This window comes from Dryobates pubescens, chromosome 14, assembly GCF_014839835.1.
Source record: "Dryobates pubescens isolate bDryPub1 chromosome 14, bDryPub1.pri, whole genome shotgun sequence".
NCBI classification, from domain to species: domain Eukaryota; kingdom Metazoa; phylum Chordata; class Aves; order Piciformes; family Picidae; genus Dryobates; species Dryobates pubescens.
The window spans coordinates 50,197-60,956 of record NC_071625.1 but is presented as its reverse complement, the minus strand read 5'-3'; positions in this window follow the sequence as shown (position 1 = coordinate 60,956).

Here is a 10,760-nt window from a genome sequence, read left to right as displayed (position 1 = left end):
TTCAAGATCTGTGTTTCTCGAGAAGAACTAACACAAAACTACAGCAGAGGCACCGCAGAAGTCTACTTTCTGTAGAAAAAGATGGCTACGTTAAAAGCACTTTTTCATGAGCTGACATTAGGCTAATTGCCTCCTGTCCATTCCTAATAGATTGACACTCGACCTTGTAAAAATCTGATCACCCACTGGAAGGGAAAATAAAATCTAACAACACAGAGGCTTTCTGATATCAGTAAATAAGGTTAATTTATCTGTTCCCACTAACCTGATGTACTATGTTACTGTATTCCAGAAATACTGAAGCAGCCTTCCCTCTTAACAGCCATTTACCCTGAGAGAGTGGAAGATAGTCAGAGCACTCAATAGCAGCCTCTCCTTCCACCTGTTCTCAGGGATCTGAACACTAGCAACTTATTTTATGGGACATGGCGCCCTCACGCCCTGCTCATGCAAAGAATCAGCCTTTTGTGAGGCCACTCTGTGCGCACTCAGGACTAGCAGATTGCCTTTCTCGCCTCAGGCACATGCCAGCGTTGCAGAGGGAATGTACGCATCTCTGCTTTGCCTACAGATATTTTATTCATGTAAGGCTAATTTGCCTTGTTAGCCATAAGCCCAAGCGAGTGTGACACATCAGAGTCCTGGCTCCAAGTTAACCTGAAGACACTGCTATCCAGAGGCAGCTTCTTGGGGAATGCCCTCTGGGTAAAAAGGGAATGCATGTTGTACTCCTCCCTGCAGCTGGAATGCCTCACTTCCCTCTTATGCCCACTGGCTCCTCTGGGGCGCACAGGAGCAGACACGGGATGCTCAGGCTGCTCATTCTGCAGCTTTGCTCTGTGAGGTAGAGATACCAGGTGAGGGGAACAGTATGTGTGAAGAATTGGAGCAAATGGTTATGGTATGTGACCTGCACGAGACGACCAAGCAGCTCTAGTTCAGGCCAATACAGTATGCTAAGGCTTCAGAGAAGTTACAATCCACTACTGCATCTAAGTGCATCTATAGTCACAGTCAGAAAAGACTGTAATTATCTCTCTGATCTCTGGTACCACACAGCAGACAGGGCACAATACGGAGATCTTCTCCATGTCATATGTGGGCATATACCATGACAGTGCAGAAGAACTTAAGAGGCAAAAGGCAGTAATTAATGTGCCTATGAATTTCCCAAGAGTCACTAATGTAAGAAACCTGGTCTTCAAAGTGCCTTTGTTTTAGACTTTGTTTGATCTGTACTTCCTTTCTGCCTGCACTTACCTAATTTTAATGGGTAATTATGATAAGAAAATGCAGCCTCACCTCTGTGCAAGACCTATTAACAAACCAAATATCCTATCAGAATGCAAAATGCTGACAGCATGCACATTAAAAGACCCCAAACAAATTCTGATATATTACAGTCACATCCTGCACACAAGTATTTGTTAATAAAATATTTTTGAAATTTAGAATTGTTAAAACGGTGAATACGACCATTAAATAATCCCAGCCTGTCTTGTCCTAATGATAGTGTCTTTGCAGTTAGCCACTTCCACACAGAGAAACAAGGCTCCTGCACTTACCCTATATATATATATGTTCACATATACATGGCTGTTGGCAATCTTGCTTCCATAACTGTTAATCCCGTGAAAAAAAAAAAAATCTCTAACTAATCTGATGGGGGGGGGGGGGGGGGGGGGGGAGGGCTGAGGGTGGGATAAATATTGTATAGATTGTTACATTCAGAGAACATTCTCAGCTGAACAGGAGGCAGGGACCTTTTAAATACTTCAGCTGAGGGGAAAGTGTAGCAACAGCTCACACCTTATTAGACACCAGACAACAGAAAGAAGCAGAAGCAGAAGCAGCAACCACATCTTTGGAAAAGCTTCAATTAACAATGAGACATGAAGCTGCTAGAAACAGCACTTGCCTTATTCTGGTGCTCAGAGGACTGCTTAGCACAGCACATCCCTCCGAGCTTTGCCAGAGGTGGTGGAAACAGAAGGTGCTCGTGGAATTATGCTGCAGCAGAGATGCTGTCCTACTAAGCCAGCACAAGTTGAGTTTCTGTGTCAGTAAGATCAATGGTAACGGCAACCTCACATTTCATTAGTGCTCTATCTGTTTGCACAGCTTTGGAAATAATACTTCCTCCTTTTGGATAATTTTGCAGCTGTTTGCAAAGCTCCCATTGATTCAGGGGACTAAACCTCTTTACACACTATAGTTAATTACAAGCTGTTTGCATTTTTAACTCATGCTAACACCTGGAGGATATAGTATTTTATTATTTACTGCTTTTAAAAATCTTAGGTCAGAAACACTGGTATTTGTCCAAAAGAATCTGAACATCTCCTCTGGCAAAATGGGGGGGGGGGGGGGGGGGGGGGGGAAGCCATAGCACTTGAAATTGCAGAGGAAAGAGATATTTTATCATGCGGTCACCTTCTGCACTGTCAAAAGTAAATAAGAAAGTGCATGACATCATTTATGAGCTCATCAAGTGGCAAAATAATGAAATGCCTTTGCTTATGGGAAGCATGAACTGATATATGCCTCAGATACTTGACTGTTACTTAGAAGTTGCTTTCTTCAGATGAAAAAAGAATGTTAACATGTCCAGTGCCTGCATTTTATTTCTGGTGTTCATGAATCAAACCCACACAAAAAAAGAGAAGACAGAAATGCATCAGATAGATGTAGAACTGAGACGGGGATGATTAATAATGTTGTGATGAGAAGTGAAGTTGTCAAGACTGCAGTTCATGACTCGTTTTACATGAACTCAAGATGAGGGAATTCATGAAATGATAAAATTTCATTGTAGGATGCTTGCGCAAAAGGCTTCAGCTTCTCATTTAATATATTTTCTCTTCAAACTGACACAAGATTAGCAAAATATTTTCGTTTTGTTGACGGGAGGCACAAAAATGAAACTTCTAGAGCACCTTGCAGTGCTTCCTTGTGTTGCAGAAATATATGTTTGTTCTTTAGCAGACTGCATTCTTGGAGCGGTGTTTCCCTTCTTGCCTGTCTAGGAGCGGAGATCTCTAGACCCAGACAGAAGGTGCTACAGCGACAGTCATTGGATGGTCTGCGTTCCTCAGTGCATGATGGCTTTACAGCACAGTGCTCCAGCTTCATCACAATCAGCTGCTCAGCCTCAAGAAGAGAAGGCTCCAGGGGATCTTACCCATATGCGTAAACAGCTGAGGAGGGGGAATAAAGACAAAGCTGCAGAGTTCTCAGTGGTGCCCACTCACGGGGCAAGAACCAATGGACACAAACTGAAATACATAAAATTCTCCTTAATGATCAGACACAGTTTTACTGTGCACATAGTCAAACACAGTAGCATATCGCCCAGAGAGGGCAATCTCCATCTGCTCCTACTGACCCTTTCTGAAGAGGGGCTGGACCAAACAAGCTCCAGAGGTGTCCACTAGTCTCCACCATGAGTCTATGAAATGACTTGCATGCTACCAGCAGCTTTTGTTAAACTCCGAGAGCTAACACACTGAGTATCACCCAGTGATCAATTCAGAGGAAATGAACAGTCACCACGACATGTTTCTTAGCAAAGAGAATTATTTCTAATTTTGTAAGCAATCTTATTTTAGGCAAATTATTTATTGGTCAGCTTAAGGGATAAGATCAGATGATGCTTGTATTTTCCATATGCTTCTTTTACTGCAGATCATTCAGCCACAGGCTCTTGAACATCTGAGTCTGACTTTTAGATTACAATTTTGAAACACTTGGGATAAAAATACATGAACCCCAAACTAATCTGAAGGCCCCATAGACTGTTTTCCTACTGCAAGGAATGAAAAGAAAAGACAAATTAGCCTCACTGCAGAAGACATTTTGAAGGTTTTCTAGACATTATTTTAATTAGCTAATAAACCAAATGGAACACACACTTTATCAAGATAGCAGAAATGCATTATCTTGAATAATAGGCCCAGCATTTTCATGCAGCTCATGACAGCAAAGAGAGTGTGAGTAATGCAAGAGACATGGAATTAACAGGAGAGGAGATGCTGAAGGCAGAGAGGGTTGAGGACACAGGTGGAGCTGACAGAGTGGTGAGGATGAGGACAATGACAAGGTGGTTAAGTGTGTAAGGCTACAAAGGCAGCCTGTTTCAGCTCAAACTCCCTGTGAATAAACCTAGATGAGCCAAGTATAAAGCTGTTCTTCTCTTCACAGCCATGAAGCTGTGTCAATATGCTGAGAAGCACAGCATATTGCTTGGGCACTGTGCCATGTTACAATAGCTCTACACTGCTTGGACCAGAGCGGGCCGGCTGTCCAGTTAGCTCGAAAGCTCAAGTAAGGGTCTGTCTCTCCCAGTCAACACAACTATGTTCCGAGGAACAAACTCCCACGAGTAGCTTAGTTTTTTCCCACGGTGGGAAGCAACTGGGACATAGGAAAATGGACAGGAGGCATGAAAAATGTTCTAATAATCATGAAATAGTCTTCTGCCATCAGCTTCTAAAGGGAACTGACAACCATCAAAGCTGGTACACAAGGCAGAGAGTGACTGCAAGGCTGGGACAAGTGGGGGAGCAGTGAAGAAAGCAGAAAGAAGAAACGAGATCCGCTTTTGGAACATCGGAAAACTGCTGAATTTGTTCAGCTGTTCATGAAGCCACTGCCTATGATTTTGAGGTGATTTGTTCCTTTAGCTAAACTTGGAGAATGTAGAGTGTCCTCAAACTGATTGCAAAATCAACTTTTATTCTGAAATTGACAAAATTACGTGAGAGACAATTTAAGGTCTGTCCAAGGCAATTAAATTCAAAGAAGTCTTTTTTGTTATCATCACTGGAAACATAATTGTTCTTATATAGTATTTCAGTATCACTAAGGTTGGAAGAGACCTCAAAGATCATCGAGTCCAACCTGTCACTACTGCCCACTGCAGGCTTGAACTCACAACCTTCCCATTAAGGGTCTTATGTGCTACCAACTGAGCCACACTATGATTGCAGCGTAAGAAAATCCCAGCAATTGACTGTCCCTTTGATTAAAATAGAAACGGACAGGGACCTTTGAACACATTGGATATAACTGGAGGACATTTTATGAAAAGGAGTCATTGGTTTCAAAACCAGGACTTTTTATTACTGCTGATAAATTGGCTTACTAATGTAAAGAACAACTAATCAATGATTTTAGTAAGTAGATCTCTCGTGACTCAAAAGCAGCTGATCACCACCAAAATATCCTTTAGTCATTGCCTTTGTATTCCTGTAGCAGCCTGCTGTTAGTAAATTTTTTAATTTACATTCTTGATTCACCTCCTGTATCACAATAGCATCAACCAAGCTGACTAAATTCAGTTCAGTATGAAATGTGCAATCTATTTCCCCAATAATTATTTATTGTAGCTATTTCCATTATGAAATCTATACTCCCACCTGCTTGCTGACAAGACCTTCACTCTCCCTCCCATTTTTTCTTCTTTTTAGTTCCATATACTTTCATTGACAAAAGAAGAACAACAAATATTTCTCTTGTTTCCCCCCCTCTGCTCACCGAGATAAACTAGTAAGATGCACACGTAATTGTGCTTAAAATACCTTCATTAAAACAGGAACTAATCCAAACATTGTCTTGTATAAATGGCAGTAAACAGCTTGGAGTAACATAGCATATCTTGGGGATCTCACAAGACAGGCTTTAGCTCAAGAGGCTCTCTCCCTCAGAGCTGTGACAGATTCATCCCTGTGCTGATTGTATACCAACCACCTTACTTGCAACGCATTGCTTCATTCTGGCAAATGACTACAGTTACTTAGGTAAGTTTCTAATTGTGTCTCCTAGCGTGTTTAAAGAGGATACAGGGCATTTCCAGTGAAGAATTACTATATAGAGCATAAACTTTCCATGTTGGTACTCCATGGCCTGAGTTTTAGCCTTCACATTTCTAAAACAAAAACAAAACCAAAAAGCAAACAAACAAAACCCCAACAACCAACTCCTAAAACCTTGAGCTATTATTGCTGTGGAACATCCACAGGAGCTGTCAAAAGTCCTTTCCTTTCCTCTTGCTCCTGTCAGCCTCAAATTTTATCTCAGGCTACCTTAGCCACTCAGCTGAAAGGTAGGCTTAACGCCATCTGAACTGGAGGGGACTTGGACAGTAATCGCCTTTCTATTCCTGTGTGCTGGATCCAGAACCAGGTAACAGGCAAGGCAGTCAAAGAGGAGGAGCTCCAGATGTGAACGCAAATGGGAGCTGTCTGCATAGAGAAACATTAACAGCTCTTTGAACCCCAGCGCTAAACAAAGACATGCATGTGGTGCTCCTAGAAGGATTCTGGTTCCAGAAAGAATGCAAAGATTTGTTCAGCTCAATATGTGACATTTTTCTCTTCTTCTCAGACAGACTAATTTGACCAAGAAACTTGCTGCTTGCATTACATTCCCTTTTCTTTTTTTCTTTTTCTTTTTCTGCAGATGATAAGGCATAGTCCAAAACTGACCAAGCGATAAGAGAGAGAGATTGTCACTCCAGGTCCCCCAGCCAGCAGTTAAAATTAATAAAGGCTCAGGTTCCATCTTTGTGCTGCAGATTCTGAGCAGCCTTCTGAGAAGACTGGGCCCCAGATCACTCCTCAGATGCCAGAATGGTGGCTGCAGCATTCATTTCTCATGAAGACATCTGACATTTGCTTCTCTCCATACATCGCTCTCTATCCCTGCAGGAGAGCTGAAAGTGTAACCTCAGAATGGTCAATGTCTCTCTCTCACACACCAGGACAAGAAATACCATTAATGTGTAAATGATGTATGAGGTGAACAGTTCCACTATTCCTTCCTTTTTGCACAGGGGTCGAGTGCAAGCCGTTCCCTCCCTCCTTCCCTCCCGCAGTCCATCATGGATCTAAAACCTTGACCCTCAGTCTCTGCAATGCACTTCTCCACTGCATGACTGCTTCTCAACAGCAGCTGCAGAATTAGGCATAAGGCAGCAGCATATGACAAATGATACTCACTTTGTAGGCTGTGCGGAGCTGGAGGTCAAACACACTATTAATAATTCCCTGACTTTTTAAAAGCTGTATTTCCTCCATTTGTTGGCAACATAGTTTGAAAGGTCTGTACAAGCCACTTAAACCAGCAGCTGAACACAGGCATTTCAGCACTGTCCAATATGGATTTTCTTTGTTTCTAACTTGCCTCTTTGCTAACAGTGCTTTCAATATCACTTCAATATCACAATAAGCTTCAATGTGAAGTTTAAGTTCAGTTTAGGAGAAGATACCCACTAGTATTTTCCTAGGAGCAACAAAATCTGCATCCTGGTCTATTGCTGCCCACATAGAAGAAAGGCTGAGGGGGCAGCAAATGGAAGAGGGCTGGAGTGGGGAACCCAGTCACCAGGCTGTTCACCAAGCTCAACTCGTATCAAAAGAACCCACAAACAAAAAAAGAGAACATGACAGGGAGCTAGTACAGCAGATTATTTCTGCTCCTGGACAAGTGGCCCCAAGGAACTTGAGTGAATTCAAGATTGCTGTGTGCTCCCACGAAACAGAACTTTAAAAAAGACATTCAGGAAATTTAGCAAATCCTTAACCCAAGACGATGAAACGAGATATTCATATATATGAAATGTGAAAACAGGACAGAAAAATAGGCACTATAAATACATACTGGGGATTTTTTGGGGGGGGGGGGGGGAGGGGGGAGGTTGGGGGACAAGAGGGAAGGACAGCAAGTGAGATACTGCTTAAAGAGAAAAAAGGGAAAAAGGTCATGAGGGAGTGCTCTATATTTATACTAGAAAGAAAAAAGGCAAGGCAAGGAAAAGGTTTTCTGCTTTGTGGGGAGGGAGAGAGGAGCACAACTGAAAATGATGCTGAGAAGGCTGAAGTGCTTTGCCCTAGCATTTTTTCTTTACCTTGTTAAAAAAAAATCTAAAACAATTCAGAGTATCCATAAATTTCGGAACTTACCGAGACCTTAGGCTGGGTAAGAGCAGAAGACATATTGGGGGTGCTGGCGGATGAGACGCTCAGCAGGAGCCAGCAGTGTGCAGTTGCAGCCCAGAGTGCCAGCCAGAGCCTGCGCTGCAGCAAGGGAAGTGCGGCCAGCAGGGCCAGGGAGGCAATTCTCACTCTCTGCTCCACTCTGCTGAGACCCCACCTGGAGCATTGCGTGCAGTTCTGGAGCCCCTATTACAAGAAGGATCTGAAGGTGCTGGAAGGTGTCCAGAGAAGAGCCACGAGGATGAGCAAAGGGATGGAGCTCCTCTCCTCTGGAGACAGACTGAGAGAGTTGGGGTGGTTCAATCTGGGTAAGAGAAGGCTCCAAGGAGACCTTTTTGTAGCCTTCCAGTATCTGAAGGGGGCTACAAGAAAGCTGGGGAGGGACTTTTTAGGGTGTCAGGTAATGATACAACTAGGGGGAATGGAAAAAAGCTAGAAATGGGTAGATTCAGATTGGATGTTAGGAAGTTCTTCCCCGTGAGGGTGGTAAGACACTGGAACAGGTTGCCCAGGGAGGTGGTGGAAGCCTTATCCCTGGAGGTTTTTAAGGCCAGGCTGGATGTGGCTCTGGACAACCTGATGTAGTGTGTGGTGTCCCTGCCCATGGCAGGGGGGTTGGAACTGGATGATCCTTGAGGTCCCTTCCAACCCCGACAATTCTATGATTCTATGATGCATTTTTGAATCACGTGAACCTTACAAAATTCCCCCCAGAGTACTTAGGGAATTAAGTCATGCAACTTCACAGCCATGAGCAATTCTCTTTGAGGGCTGATGAAGGGTGAATGAAGTTCCAGAAAACTGGAAAATGAGCTCTCAAGAGATCTTCCAGCCATGGCTTCCATTCCTGCGGGGAGGGAAAAACAAAGTTAAGACTGTGACTTACTGATCTGTAGTTCCTTCCTGGGGAAGCTCCACTGGCAAAACAAATTACTGCTTATTCCTACTATAGGCAAAGTTTTGAGAGGACGAGGTTGAATCAAATTAAAGGTACATCTATCACAATACTATCTTGGCTGGCAGCCTGCAGCAGATGCTGCTATATCTAAAAGTGTAGAGGAAGCATGTACCAGCACACTCCTGCAGCTCTTAGGATCGGAAGCTTAGGTATTTACAGAGCTGGAGACATTGCATCTTTCTGTTAATAGCCCTCCATGACCCTTCATAGCCCTCAACAATTACTAGTCAAGAGGTCTTCAAAGTGCTGTCTTTACTAGATTAAATCAGAAGATTATACATGGGAACTGAAACTAGTAATGTACTTTCTACTGAGGTGCCTTTCAGTGAATGTATTTTTTGGTTCCCAGTTTGAATATGTTGTTATCAAGTATACATTAATTTCATGAAGACCTAATCCCTGAGATAAACAATGCCAAAATGTCTGGATAGCTACTTGATATTATTTACATAATAATAACAGTTACTCCAGCAGGTTTGTCAGAAGCTGCTTCATGTTAGAGTCTAACCAAATTTATTTTAAGCTATAAGGAGTCAAAAGACAGTATCCTGCAGATGGACACTCTGCAGCTGGAGAGCAGTGATTAAAGGACTTTATTGACGTATCTAGCTGATCAACATCTTTTAGATACTTCTAATGGGAAGAATTGATTATTTTTTTTCTTCTACAAAAGGGACTTAATCAATTTTGCTTCTGAGAATGTTTTATTCAAAAATAGCTAAATTTCCCTGTGTACACGTCTTCAAAGCAGAGACTATTATTAGAGAAGAGAAGCCTTTCGTGCTGATATAAAGATATGTTTTATTATTTCAGCAGAAGCCCATTGATTTTTGAAGCCCTAAACCAAAACAAAACTTACTATAATACAAACGCCTTAAAAGTGCATAACTTTCCCCAAATTCCTGCAAGTATTAGCAAAATTTAGCGCTGCATGCCATGATTTTTAGAAATTATTTTCGGCTTGAAATTAATGGTATTCTTTACAGGTATTTATGTTTATATTTATATATATATATACATATGCAAACATATGAATTTGCCATCCCACTTACATTAATTTATTCTAGAGGTTCTGTAGTAATTAGGCTCATTCCGTAGTGCTGAACTGTGAATTAAGAGGCCACAGTTTCTGTTCTCGCTTCTCAGTGCAGACAGAAGCAGTTCCAGTGCTGGTCTGCAGGCTATACACTGAGTGCACGTGAATGAAAAATGTGTTAAGATTGCAGTGCCCTCATTCACAATGGCCAAATGCCTGTGAAGTGCAGTTCAAATAATAGCAATGGTTCAGCATTTTTTCTACATGTAAAGGCGGACAAATCTACATATAAACGACGAGAAAATTCCTCACAAGTCTTTAAGCAAGTCATAGGGCATGTCTGCAGAGACACTTTAACCATGGATTTGTATAGAAAAATCAAATGAAATTGTGCATTATGTGTCTGAGTTTCTACAGTGGGCACCACATTTACATATACAGAGGCAAGTATTATCCAGGTTCATTTCAAAGAAGAGGTTTGTGTCTTGCCTAGTTTGATGCAAATTTATAGCAGCCACAATTTAATTTAAACTGATGAGAAAAGCAGAGAAGTCTCACCTCCCTGCATTCCCCAGGACTTATAAACATATAAACTTTATAAGCTCCTGTGAATAAGCTACTTCAAAATTTAAAAAGCTATGATTATAAATAGAATCCTGTAAAAAAAAAACCAAAAAACAACACTAAGCTAACAATTAATGTAGTGTTTACTTTCAGTTAGAATTGCCTCTCACGTCTTTAAGCTGATGGCTTGTCATATCTATAAATACAC